Raw genomic sequence first — 13,814 nt, forward strand, 5'->3', positions numbered from 1 at the left:
CATAGAATTCAAAGGGTCACTTCCTGGGGCAAACACTTGAACTCTACATAAAATACATAGAATTCAAATATTCCATTAAAATTCTCCTTTACCTCTCAAATACTGAGTAAAAAGTTGAGAACATAATTTTCCTTTCTGCAATTAACAATTTAAATATGATAGAGTATACCTTTCCAGTGATCTTTTTGTATTGTAATGTTGTCCGGTATTAACACATTATAGCCTCAGTTACAAAGCAGACAAAGAATAGAAAAAACTTCAATTACTTTTTTTGTTGTACAACAATATTTATTTCCGCATTATCAGGACTTCTTGTCATGGCTGTGACGTTTCTCACGTAATTGTTTTCTCAAACATGCTTTCTCCATTTTATTTTCCCTCTTTTTCCTGACCTTGACGTCATTTCGCCCACGGCTCAGTATGTGCATACAGCTGTCCATGCTATGATTGCAGTATTACTGGATACCAGGATAAAAATTTATCTAGTCTGGTGGAATATCCAGCTTTGTAACATCACTTGTAAAAGCCAATATAGGTTAGCCATACCAAGGAAATCTTATTTGGGTGATGAATATTCTGTAAATTTGAATATGTGATCAAGGTTTACTTGTAGAGAAAAGTATTCCCATGCAAGGTTGCGCTGACAAACCCTACACAGAGATCTTACAGATAGAGAATTGCATCAGGGGTGAGATATCTTCTGGAGCGGTAGAAGGATCCTACCATTTTTCCAGCGATCTTGGCAACTGACTTGATGTATGTATGTTACGTTGTCGTATCATAAAGGATTGAGTGTTTGATTATCTTATCAGAGTTAATGTCGTTGTGTGTGTGACATGCATTTTAAACATACCTTCTGGCCTTGTTGGTTTATCTGGAACATCTCGTCTGGGAGGGAGACTGGTACGTGTTTTTGGGGACGAAGATTCATTTCACTCCAAGACAAGAAATTGGTTCTATAAATTTTATTCACCTTCCAGATCGATCGCAGTAGAATGGAAAGTAAATTTGGCCTGTGTGGTTTCTTCTCCTAGGTCTTATTTCTACCACGTCAGTGTTCGTCCCCCCCCCCAGCAAAGAGGAGGAGACAACGGCGAAGACGGCCGCTCTCTTCCAAATCTCAACCAAATCTTTCTGATTCTGCTAACCTGATCACATGACTCACCCGCAATCCGATCAGCTGATCATGACTTCCGGTCAACGTGTCTAACTATATGATTTAAACACCTCCCCCTTTCTTTCTCTTGATCCATTCCCTAACACGTATTCCATTTCAGGTCAGAGGTAAAAGTCAAGCCCAGAAGCTTATCAAAACATGGAGCTTCCCCTAGACGAGAGGCACCCATATCAATTGATGCCAGATGGGGATCAGAGCGCTGATGATGTAAAGATAGGAGCTTGGTTTTAGATGCATTAAAAGTAACCTGCCACCTCCTCCCCCACTGTACCACGCGCTCAATATCAGAGGAGAGAGATGCTGAGAGAACTTTGTCATTCACAGCCTTAGATGTGTTGCCATAGATGGTCGTGTCATCAGCATAGATGTCAACGAATGATTTAAGTATGTGTTTTAGGAGATCATTAATGTATATCAGGAAGAGAGTTGGGCCTAGGATGGACCCCTGAGGAACTCCAGCATTAATATTGATGGCCTCTGATTTCTGCCCATCAACTACTACTCTTATGAACCTATTGGAGAGAAATGATTTTATGATCGAGAAAACATTTCCAGTTATACCATAGGTGGAAATCTTGTGAAGTAGGCCCTTATAACATACCTTATCGAAGGCCTTTGATATGTCAAGAGCAATTGCCCTAGAAAGGAAGCCTTTATCAAGAGATTCACTAATTCTATGAGATATAACAGTTAGCACATCTGCTGTAGATCTGGCAGAACGGAAACCATATTGCATGTCACTAAGAAGGTTATTTCTGCTGAGGTGGTTGACCACTTCTCTATTTAATATGGATTCCAGCAGGAGACTTATTGGTCTGTACTGAGAGGGAGAGTACTTATCACCTGAATTCTTAAATACAGGGCATACTGATGAGGTTTTCCAGGGTGTTGGGAAACACTTCTCTTAAAGGCAACGCTTAAAGTTTTTGTAAGTATGGAGGCAAGTTCTAGTTTAAGCTTTTTCAGCACAATGATTGGAATGCCGTCAGGGCCAGTTGCTTTACTGGAATCAAGATTAGCTTGGCGACATCACGCACAGATATTTGTATGTTGCAGAGCGTGTTGTCCATTATATGATGAAATACGGGGAGTTGATGGCCTTCGTTGCATAGGGTAGAATTAGCTGCAAAGTTCTTGGCAAATAGTTTGGCCTTGTCTGATGCTGACGAGATGACATCAGGTCCATTGATGATGGTTGGGATAGAACGCACTCTTCTGTTCAGGATCCTGTTTGCTATTTGCCAAAACTTGTGAGAACCAAGCCGCTGCTCAGCTACTTTGAATTTAACAGACTGAGCATATAGCTCTTGCATTTTTTATTACTTTTTTACAGTGGTTGCTGGCAGTCCTGAAGGCAGCTTTAGTCTCAGTGCATCTATTACATTGGTAGCTATGGAAAAAGTGATTTCTCTGCGTGATGGCAGCAGCACATTCTGGGGAGAACCATTGCTGGCTGTTAGGTTTTTGTTGGAATTTTTTGGATGGTATGAATCGGTCTATGCCTACAATTAGCCATTATCCTTAAGATTCCAGTTTCTTTTCATATCATACATGAGACCTTGGTATTTGGTCTGTTTCTCTCTTTCAGTTCTGTGCAGGCCACCATCATTAGGAATGCTCACTTCAATCAAGGTTGCAACTCTCTCTGACTTATTCCATATAACTATGTCAGGTTTCACAGCAGCATTTTTAAGGTAGATGGCTGTAGGGATTACATGGTTGTAATGTATGGTATATAAGTCATTTCCAACTGTTCTTTCAGGTTGATGTTCCCAGGACTTGCTGCTACACTGGATGTTTAATTTTTACAGATGGTCCAGTGGAGGTACTTACATACTCCATCATGTCTCGCTGTATAGTAGCCGTCCCCTAGAAGAATCTTGCAACTTGATATCAGATGACCAACACTTTCCAATTCTGTATGGCAGAACCTGCATTTATTGTCATTACTGATCCCTGCCATCTTCTTGAATGCATTGGTCATCAATCCATGGTCTTCAGCAACCATTATGACCCTTTTCTGATCGTGGTGGAGGGCTTCCCTTTTGAGCCAGTCCAAGGAACCTTTTTTGTCAATGTATTCCTGAGACAGTTCCCCCCCCCCCAAATACTTTGCACGCTGATGTTGGTCCCATTCTTTAAGGTTCATGCTTTGGAAGGTCTCGGTATATTTCTGCTGGCTCTTTCTTGCTATATCTGTGGCATACTTGTTTGGTGTTTCGTCCTCATTTGAGAGACAGTCCTGACCAAAATGCTTGTCCATCTGGGTGACTGATGTTGTTCTGCTAGCTCTTGTCTCTTGATGTTCGTATACTATTGAGAGGGTGTGATTCTGGGAGCTTCTCAGATACTGACCGGTGCTCACAATAGTTGCCTTATGCTGATGATTGGTCTGTATTCTATCTTTTTTTTTTTATTTAACTTCAGTAAGTTTTAAGATATCAAGGGACTCTCTCCTGGAGCTAACACTTGATTCTGTTATGATTCAAATTTATATCCGAGGGCTCTTTTAAGAATAGATGCTGTTCCCTTTATGGCTGCTATTTGTATTTTGTTACAGCTTGGTCTTCCAGGGATTGCTTCTAAGTATTTATGAAGGTTCTTTTTTATTAAACCAGTTGCTCCTATCATAACCGGTATAATGTTTATTTCTTTCAGAGACCATGTTGTTTTTAGATCATTTTTTCCCGTTCAGCTCTGTTAAGGCCAAAATCATTTGGGACTGTGACATCGATAATGAACGCAGTTCTTTCGGGCTTGTTCCATATTACAATATCTGCTTTGATAGCTTCGTCTTTTATGTATCTGCCCGCCTGTATGTCTTTGTCATAGAACATGATCACTTTTCCGTTTGATGTTATCGGTGGTAGTTCATGTTCCCAGATGTTCGTTGCTCTGTCAAGTTGCATCTCTCCACAGATCTTCCAATGGAGGTACTTACATACTTTGTTGTGACAGGCAGTGTAAACACCATCTGCCAATAAGATTGGACATGCAGACATTAGGTGGCTTGGGATCTCAATTGCTGAGTGGCAAAACCGGCATTGGCCATTTGCTTATAGGCCCGCCATTTTTTTAAATCCATTTGTGAGTAAGCCCTGATCTTGACTGGCTACAATGAGTCTTTCCTCATCAAATGGAAGTCTCCCGCTCTTGAGCCATTGGAGTGAAGCATCTTTGTCTATATATTCCTGTTTAAGCTCCTCTAGGAACTTTCCTGCACTTTTATGTTGTTTCTATCCTTGTTTTTTTGTGTCTATCTCGACTCGGTGGATTTCTTTCTCTTTTTTCTTGCAATCTGTCTCTATCCAGTGTGTGTTCTCATGTGTCTCATCACATCAGATTTCCGTGCGAATGTTGTGCCACATACTTCACAAAAAAAGGGTTTCTCTCCGCTGTGTGTTCGTCGATGCCTAACTAAATTCGATTTTTGTGAAAAACTTGAACCACACACTTCGCAAGAAAATGGCTTCTCGCCAGAGTGGACGTGTAAATGTGCTGTTAAACTACTTTTGTGGGTGAATGACGAGCCACACTCTTGACATGAGTATGGTGTCAGACCTGTGTGACTGCGCAGATGTGCCGTTAAATTTGATTTCTGTGTGAACGATGCATCGCACACTTGACACGGAAAAGGTTTTTCACCCGTGTGTGATCGCATATGGATTGCTAATTTTGAGGCATAATTATAAGATGCACCACAAATTTGACATGGGAAATCATTTTTTACGCGATGATGTCGCATGTGTTGTCTTAATGCATCGAAAACGATAAAAGACGAATGACAAAATTCACAAGAATATGGTTTCTCCCCAGTGTGATTTCGAACGTGGATATCCAATTGAGATGTCGTCGCGAATGACGCATTGCACACGGAACAAATACTCATTTTTATTTACGTAGGTTTCTGTCGTTTTTCCAATTGTTGTCTTCTTTATTATTTCTATTTTATGTAACAAACACTTTATTTGCTTCTTTTGCTTTTCTCTATTGTTGTCTCCTCCTGTGAAGAAAAGAATCACAGATTTAATATACGAAGCAGACAAATATTAACAGGATAACTATTTTTATAACAAATATGAGTATGACAGGATAACTAGATTTGCTGATTATTTCTATTTTATGTAGACATCTGTATAATAATAAACATTGTGGGACATATTTATAAAATGATCATATATATATATATATATATATATATATATATATATATATATATATATATATATATATATATACACTTCATTCTTCAGTATAAACTTTTTTTTTTTTTATATTATTTTTATTTTTCTGTTTCTTTTCCTTTTCCTGCCTTATCCTATACCCAGGTCCACCCTGACCTACTTAAGCAGCCTGTCAACTTTTTTATAGCTTGTTTGGCCTCGTCTACGGAGGTCACATTCTGCTATATATGTATCTTCCCTCTTCATTATTACTTTCTCTCCTCACTATTCCTTGTTTCTGTCTATTATCATGCACAAACGTTTAATTCCAGTAATACTATAGGTTTATTAATAAAAAAAAAGTTCCACCGTACCTTAAAAAACTTTTTCATCGAACCTATTGAAGAATTACTCCAGGAATATGCCCAACTCGGATTTTTACTCTGTGATGTGGATTACCCAATATACAGTTTGGATCTTCTTACCTCACTGCTTTAATGGACAGTTACCCAGGATTGCAATTTGGATCTGAACTTCTATATCCTTTTTTTTAATTTCCCCTGCTATATGACTTCTAATTAATCAATTTTAAATTATGATTTTCCATGTCTCACTGGCTTTAAGAAATAGGGTGTACACCATGGTAGCTATTTGCTAATATTTTCTCCTCTGGAGAGATGGTAGACATCGAAACGCTATAGGATAAGGAGATAAAATTTCTAAAGCATTCTTTGTCTTACTTAGAATAATAAAAATATTTGATATTAAACTCAAACATTTCACTTCAAAAAAAATTTTTTTTAATTCATTGAATCACTAAAATTTTATATATATATATATATGTATATATATATATATATATATATATATATATATATATAGAGCAAATAAGAAAATGGTGCTGTGGGTAAGTGCTACTGGGAAGAACATGTAGAATAGTTTAGGATTCTCTTTGGAGATATCCCTGCTAAATGAGAAGCAATCCCTAATGTAGGCACACATTCTATGTATATGCAAATTTTGAGGATCAGGTTTCATAGATAAGTTTGAATAACTTTTAATCGAGAAATTGCTTTCTGTATTTCAGCCTCTAAGAGGTTGGAACATAGGCCCCTGATATTGGGAAAGGAGACCTGGTAGTTGAGATCCATGCTGGAAATTGCGGTTCTGATTTTAATCTTTTCAAAAAAAATTTTCTATCTATACAGATTTTGCAAAATTTTGTAAAAAAATGTTAGCAAAATTGTTTAAAGAAGAGCATGATTAGGGTTAAGTTTGGGTCTTTGACTATCGAATGGATAGTGCGAGCCCAATTTAAAATGGTTACCTTCAGCAGCCTTATTAGTGACATGGGAACAAGAGTAGGAGTAAAGATAGAAAGAATAGCTGAAATGGTTTTCTCCAGTTACTACACATAGAAAACTGCCGAACAGGAAGACAGCATTTTCTCCTCCCTTTGTCAGAAACATTGTTCATGGAAGGTGAGGACTAAGGAATAAAATAAGAGAAACAAGACTTACAGAGCTGCCGAAAATGCATCCACAGATGTTTTTTTCTACTCTCCATTAGTCTTATATCCAAATGAGAAAGAAAGCGAACTAATTATTTTATTTAATACAAGTTTTCAATGATAATTTGTGGAAAATTAAAGATAATTTCCCTTGCATGTTAATATTGTATTTGTTTTCGGATGGGAGATGGATATGCATATCAAAACTAAAAAAAAAAACAATTTAAAGATATAAATGTGTATTTACGCATGCGCAGAAGTAACACGTTTAGTTGACTTATGTCTGCTAAATTCAATTTTTTTTTTTAATTCTGATAACTTAGCAGTTACTTTTACTGCCTAAAAATCAAATCGAATTTGTTTCACAGGTCCAAATCCTCAATATATCAATTTTTAAATCTGTAGACAAAATTTGATGCAGTAGTTTGGTAGAGACTCTTTTACATACAAAGTCACTTTTATAAATATATAAAGATTAGTGCATTAAGACATAAAACATACTTTCACGATTCATTCATCGGCCATTATTTTGGAGGAAATGTAACAAGAAAGGCTGCAGTTACTTAATCTGTTAACGCAAAACTTATTCTCTTTGTTATTGAAATTTAACTTGCAATTTACTTAAAAAACTATTTGTATTAATAATTATTTTTCTACTTTATCATAATTCATAATTTTGGGATATTTTACTAATTTCGACATGACAATTAAGTAGACAGCATTGGTTTTAATTGAAATTCAATATTCCGATTTCCATTCTTATTTCAAAGAAGCACCAAATTATTTTCATTTCAGATTTTAATGGTAATTATTCGGTTATGTCTCTTCTGAATCACCATACAATCATGTGTTGTGCATCGTTAACATAGAAATATATTATGTTTTTATTTTTATAAAATAAAAAAAAACATAGGCAATAGAATTTCTTCTTTTGAGTTTGTTGTTTACGAACTGTGAAATATTTGCTTAAATAAATATCAAGACAACTATGATAAGCAATAAAAATATTAGAAAATAACCGGGTAGAAGCAGTTAAATTATCTATTTACCTATCTATCTATCTAATTATCTATTTATCTATCTATCTATCTGTATAATTCTGTGTCTATTTAGTGCAGTAAACAACAGAGAATTCGAATCGTGACAAGTTTTGACCGGTCAATTGCACTAGAAGTATGAAGCGGGGACTGGACGTGATGTGTCAGGTGCTCCGGTTTAAGTAAGCTGAGTTTAGCTTGAGATGGATCCGAGACACTGACCAAGCAAGACAGGTTAAGATGGTCTCCCCATGAGGAAGATGACGGTCTTAATTAGAGAACCCCCCCAATTCATGCCTGGGAGTGAATAAACTATATAAAAACACACATCGCTTTGGGTCCATGTCTTGAAGCGTCTTTGTTACAGGAAGTTCCTGCTCCCCAAGGACAGTTGACGAATCCCCAAAAGCGGCTCACAGCAGACAAGTATGTCGTCATATGTATGCGTTTTATATGTTTGACACACACACACACCCATGACTACTAGACTAGTCTGAGGCTGTTAAGTAAATAGACATTAAGGGATCTGAGGCCAATAGTCTACTAAATAGCCTGTTATATACGTACACAATGTATATATACAACATATATATATATATATATATATATATATATATATATATATATATATATATATATTAAATTGTAATTCAATGAATTTCAAAAAACTCTCATTGAAATTAAATGAAGTGGTTGAGTTTCATATCAAAGAATTTTTATTATTCTAAGCAAGACAAAGAATGTTTTAGAAAATTAATCTCCTTAACCTATAGGGTTTCGATGTCTACCATCTCATCAGAGGAGAGAAAATATTAGCAAATAGTTATAAAGGTATGCACCTATTTGCTAAAGTCAGTGAGACATGGAAAGTCAAAGTGAAATAATACATTTATCAGAAGTCCTGTAGCAGGAGGATTTGTAGAAAAAGGATATGAATGTTTTTGTTGATCCAACTTGCTTGGTAAAATCCATATTATACGTTCTTTACATCCGTTTGGTAATAATTTCCAAGCTATATACTGGGTAATCTGCATAGCTGTGTATATATCGGAATCGGGCAAGTGCTTGTTTAAATATGATTTGATGAGAATACAACAAAAAAACTTCATTGTTTGTTCGACAATAATCTATATATCTATAAAAGTGAGAATGTGTGTGTGAGGAAAATTCTTAACCTATATACTCAAAGAATTTTAGATCTACAGACATGAAATTTGGTATATAGGGTATTCCGACACGTGGAAAACTTTTTAATTAGTTTTCATCTGGATACAATGGCAGTTAAGGGGTCAAAATTGAAAAATTGGTAGATGAGGGTTATCAGATTTTTATCTTGTTGCTGTTTCACAAATGCGCATGTGTGAATCGTTCTCATGACAGATTTCTTATGTAAAGAATAAGTAGGTTTGAAAACACTTTTTCAAGATCGTGTCAAGCTGGATCATACTTGATTCATTGTTTTTAGGTTTTGGTTGCGATCTCGGTTTAAGTATTTTTTTTCTTACTTACAAACAGTAAATTGCTTAGAAATAACATAATATTCACATGCACATGTCTCAGTTTCTATATGAATCAAAATATCAATTAATTAAAATATAATATTTATGCATATTTTACGACCAGGCAACACCGGGCCATTTGCTAGTAATTTATAAAATCATAAAACTCTGTGGACCTTGAGCCATTGCTTGAATCTTGTCTTTGCCGATCGGGTGATTCCAACTTTAAAAAAAGGGATGACAGGTGAATTTTATATATATATATATATATATATATATATATATATATATATATATATGAACAAATGATTAATAAAACATGTTAAAAGACATCTTGAAAAAGAGTTAAAAAGATATTTAATTTTAAAAAAGTTCTTATATATATATATATATATATATATATATATATATATATATATATATATATATATATATATATTAGGGGGATTAGAACAACAGTCTAAAGAGCAGAGTATATTTTAATATATTAGTAAATTCATTAACACAATTAAAATAAAAGAAAAGAAAACAGTGCTCGTTGTAATGTAAATATATAATAAGCTTGATAGGCATGTATATCCTAGAGCTATTTTAATATTGAGTTAGATGATTGATAATTTGTAATTAAAATTAAAAATTAAAAATCGGTTTCACTAGGAAGAACAAACAAAATCAATAAATTGTACAATCGTTTCGGAAACGATGTTTTTATTGAGATAGACAATAAGTCTTGGACAATAATTTTATCATTTAGTTTTTGGAAACAAAGTCTCCTCATCAGCAAAAATATTGGGTGAAGGTTTTTTAAAGACTTCAAAAATAAAACTAGCATTTTTTTTTAAGTAAGGCAGATGTATCTTTTAATGGTTCGCCTTTTAAAGTGAGCAAATACCATCGTCAGTGCATTCATTGGGATCTTAAATGTAGTTTATGAATGCACTGACGATGATGCACATTGGTAGGTGCTTGTGATTTATGTTACTATGTTATTTTTTTTTTAATAGTATCTTTAAGTTAAATTCAATTTGTACAATATTTTTGTTTATTAAATTGTTAAAAGAAAATATATTTTACAAAACACCTTTTAAGAATGGCTTTCTAAATAATAACGTTATTATTTCAGCACAATAACATGGATGATCTATTTGTGTTTATACAGTGTGGGTATGTTTTACAATAGACAACAAACTGAAAAAGTGGTCAAGAAAGAAACATACAAATAAATGTTACCAAATGCAAGATAAGTTACTCTTCTACCTACCTTGATATCTTTTAACTTATTTTAAAGCATGAATTCATTTGAAATGCAAGTAGTGCTGAGCGTTTACATTAAAATAAAAACAAAGATGGTGACATGAGATTACCATGTTTGGAGTTCCAAGAATTGTACAAAACTCGAAAATAAATAAAAATAATAACAGAAATCTACTAAATGACAATCACGTGAAATTTACTCTGGTGAATTTCTATCAATATTTTGCTTTTTTTTATTTTGACGCGATTATCGTGACTCAAAAGATGTGACACTCTCATGTCTGATATTTTTGTTCTAAAGTAACACAACTTGCTTTTCAAACAAATAAACGCATTAAAATAAATTAAAATAAATTAAAACACTAAAACCTTCTTTGTAGTAGATTGGCTTACATTGCTTTTGTTAATACTTATGTATTTGATTTTTTATGACTTTTTCCTTCTGTTGGCTATTGTAAAAGATGCCAATCTGAATTAAGTCGAATTCAGTTTTTACTCAGTCGAATGTAAACATTTATCATGAAAGTTTTCAGTGCTTTAACTTGGCCTTCGGGACAAGATCAAGGTGTAGTATCTGTTCTTCAGATGCTGCAGTGCTGCACTTCTATTTCTTGTTCTCTTTCGGTGGAGGAGAAGTCCTTCACGACGGAGACAATTTTTATTTTTGTACCTTTTCTCCACGTTAAAAAACGACTCTGGTGTCTAACTCTGTTCCGTGGGGAGGCATAGTAAATAGGTACATCTGTCATGTCACTAATCGTGACATATCCAACAATCACAGAAAACGATAAGTAGGAAAATAATTAATGAAAAATAGTTTTCGATAAAGTTTAGATGTCGAATAAAATTTCTAAGACATTTTGAATTTCGTGAAGTAGGCAACAAAACTTAATTATCTCCCCTATCAACTTATCTCTTTTAAGGAAGCGTAATAATACAGTGATCTCACAAATTTCTTTTTTCGATAATTATTTTTCTACTTTACCGTTTTTCGTAATTTTTGGACATGTTACTATTTGAGACATGATAATTACGTAAGTACCATTTGTTTTACTCGAAATTCAATGTTTTTATTATAATATAGAAGTTATTGTATGCGCAAACGCCAAAAAAATGTGCGCTTGCGCGTACAATAGCCACCACCACTTATAACAACGAACTACATTGTTTTATATCCAGAAAAGTACTAATTTGCGGAAAATTTAAATGCAATATTCGTTTTCAGCATACCCAAAAAGCTTGCTAAGCCGTCATTTTAAAGGAAAGTGTTAAGGTGGAAACCAAGTAAACATTTACCGAGTTAAACTTCAAGATTACCGTCTTGTTTTATTTTTTTAACTCGAACACAAAATCCAGTCTCAATAAAATGCGATCGCAATAAAATTTCGTTCAGCTTACCTTTAATGGATTTCTTTCGTTTTATTTGTTTTTCTTTTCCAAAAATTTAAATCATCCAAAAAAAAAAAAAAAGCTGAAATAAAAAAAATTGTTTCAAATTAAAATTCGTTTTTCTTTTTTGTTTTTGTTTTTTGTAATCAAAAATTTGAAATGCGTCAAACAATTTTGAAAAAATTCTTTCTTGAAAAGAAATATGAAACGAGAGTTGTGACGTCACTGTTAAAAGTAAAACTTTGTTGTAAAAAAAAAAAAAATGATAGTTAAATTAAGTCAAACAGATACCTTATGGTAGTGTGCTTGACACACGTTTCCTGCAGTGCGGATCGGTCGGCTGCACGGTGAACACCCTGGAAAAGTCCCTCCTGATTCATGATGTTATGACATTTGTGCACATGTGCGCCAGTACAACTTTTGGGGGGTTTCAGTTGGAACATTTGAAGAGTGCATAGCAGGGACAGACAACTACAATTTTAAAACCAAGTCGAAAATCAAAAAGATGGGTTTTTTTTCGTAACAAAGCCAGAATTCTGACATTTTTGACTGCGTGTTTCGGCTGTAAATAAAAACTCACACGATTGATTAAAATATTATTTTGACAACGTTTATTCTCTCATTCACGCATTTATAACAAACAAAAAAGTTTTCACTTTATTACGAAAATTTTCAATCTTGAAAGAAAAAATAATTTTCTCAAAATTCACACGCATTTCAATAATGCATGTTTATATTCTATTAAATTTAAAAATAAAAAATTCTATTTTGTTTTAAAAAAACAAATTTGATGCTTCAAGATACAGTCGCCAGATCGATTTTTTTTTCAAATATATCGTTTCAATCAAAACAAATACTACGTGCTAATTGTCATGTCGAAATCAAAAACTTGCGAAAATTCATCGAGTAGAAAGTTATTTATAATTATAAGTAATTTTACGAAAAGTGGGTAAAAACTCCATTTTTCTTATACGTTATAAAGTACGAGGGTAAGAGTCTACACACATGGGACATAACTCCGAAACGAATATTTTAGATCACCTTTTTCTTACTAAAAACACAAAAGCAGTTGTTCTGCTCGATGAATTTTTGTAATTTTTGGATATATTACTATTTTCAACATGACAATTAAATACGTAATATTATTTTTGCTCAAAACGATATATTAAAAAAGAATTGGTGTGTCGACTCTTTAAGAAGCACTCAAGATCAAAGTGTAGTATCTGTTCTTCACTACACTTCAATTTCTTGTTCTCTGTCAGTGGAGGAGAAATCCTCCATGACTGAGACAATTGTTATTTTTGTTCCTTTTCTCCACATTGGTGTCTAACTCTGTCCCTCCCTCTGGGGAGGTATTGTAAATAAGAACAACACTTTTGTGGGCAGATTTGCCGTTTAGTTGTACAAATAGCCTCCAACCCATTATCAAAAAAGGGACACGTTAGGTCGTATATATATATATATATATATATATATATATATATATATATATATATATATATATATATATATATATATCGTAAACAAAAGTTTATTTATATTTACATGATTGTTGAAGATGTAATCCTATGATTAAAAATGAATTAAAATTAACCATGAAAGATGAAGTTAAATGTTGAATGCTTGTGGAGACGCATTATGCACCTGTAGGACGTGTATCAGAATTTTTTTGGAATTTTTGACCCCCCTAACACAAAACTGCGAATAAAATATTTAAAAAACTGGTAATTTCTCTTTTTAACGTGTGTTGTTTATTTTCTTTGTGGAATATACTTCCAAAATAAA

At 33.8% G+C, this 13,814-nt stretch overlaps 1 long non-coding RNA gene across 1 annotated transcript; it reads right to left on the bottom strand.

Moving 5' to 3' along the window:
- Window positions 1-266: 266 nt before the first annotated feature.
- LOC145297835 (uncharacterized) lies at window positions 267-12,457 on the bottom strand. Its single transcript, XR_013870337.1, has 3 exons — window positions 12,321-12,457; window positions 12,039-12,111; window positions 267-5,180 (listed from the first exon to the last, which is right to left on the bottom strand). It is a non-coding gene; the product is annotated as an uncharacterized LOC145297835 (long non-coding RNA).
- Window positions 12,458-13,814: the final 1,357 nt, after the last annotated feature.

The sequence above is a fragment of the Euprymna scolopes genome, chromosome 18, assembly GCF_053919585.1.
Source record: "Euprymna scolopes isolate OS-2025 chromosome 18, ASM5391958v1, whole genome shotgun sequence".
Classification (NCBI taxonomy): domain Eukaryota; kingdom Metazoa; phylum Mollusca; class Cephalopoda; order Sepiida; family Sepiolidae; genus Euprymna; species Euprymna scolopes.